Here is a 782-nt window from a genome sequence, read left to right as displayed (position 1 = left end):
TTTCTTCTCTGCTTATGTTTTCAGATTACAACTGATGGGAAGCCCAAGATAATTGATATAATTGATACAACTGGCAGCGGTGATGTAACTACATGTACTGTTGTAGAAGCTAAAGATGGAGAAATCATTGGTCTCTCTGGAAGAACTTTAAAGGTGAGAATTTGTGTGGTGCTACAAGGAGACCCTTCGGCAGCTACCAGCTCTCTTTTCCTGTTGTTATTAAGAGTAAGAATTTATTGTATTGAGGGCTTAAATTACATCGAGATAAGCTTAAACGTTCAGATACTTGTCCTTATCATCCTACTAACTCTTCATAATAGGACATTTGTCCTCACTGATAGTACTGTTATTTCCTTAGACCTCTACCAAAAAACACAGCTTACTGGGGCTGTGTTTTAAAAATAAAGATACTGAAAAGTGTTCATCTGCAGTGTCACATGAATTCATACTGATTTCTAATATTTTCAAGACTGTTCTGCTAAACTTCCTTGCTCAGTATTGAATTTTTTGTTTGTTTCTTGCTATTAATTAACCTATTCTTGAATATATTTTTCTGTAGATTCCAGCAAACTGGGTAAATCCTTCTGGCAAATATCATATTGGGATAAAAAATGGCTATGACATATATCCTAAAGCTCTCAAGGAGAGGATTCAGGTTAGAAATCACGTTTTTGCTTCTGGTGTGTTGATATTTCACTGTTTTAATGTAGAGGTTTTTCTAGAAAACTATGGTATGTCCTTTACTAACACATGTAGGCTGCTAGCCATAGGCTGATTTTTTT

The 782-nt window shown here is 35.2% G+C and overlaps 1 long non-coding RNA gene across 1 annotated transcript; it reads left to right on the top strand.

Moving 5' to 3' along the window:
* Positions 1–23: 23 nt before the first annotated feature.
* LOC109364430 lies at positions 24–655 on the top strand. The gene is made up of 2 exons (XR_002110379.1): positions 24–153; positions 560–655. It is a non-coding gene; the product is annotated as an uncharacterized LOC109364430 (long non-coding RNA).
* Positions 656–782: the final 127 nt, after the last annotated feature.

The sequence above is a fragment of the Meleagris gallopavo genome, unplaced genomic scaffold (genome assembly GCF_000146605.3).
Source record: "Meleagris gallopavo isolate NT-WF06-2002-E0010 breed Aviagen turkey brand Nicholas breeding stock unplaced genomic scaffold, Turkey_5.1 ChrUn_random_7180001856874, whole genome shotgun sequence".
Classification (NCBI taxonomy): domain Eukaryota; kingdom Metazoa; phylum Chordata; class Aves; order Galliformes; family Phasianidae; genus Meleagris; species Meleagris gallopavo.
This window is presented reverse-complemented; position numbering and strand designations above follow the sequence as displayed.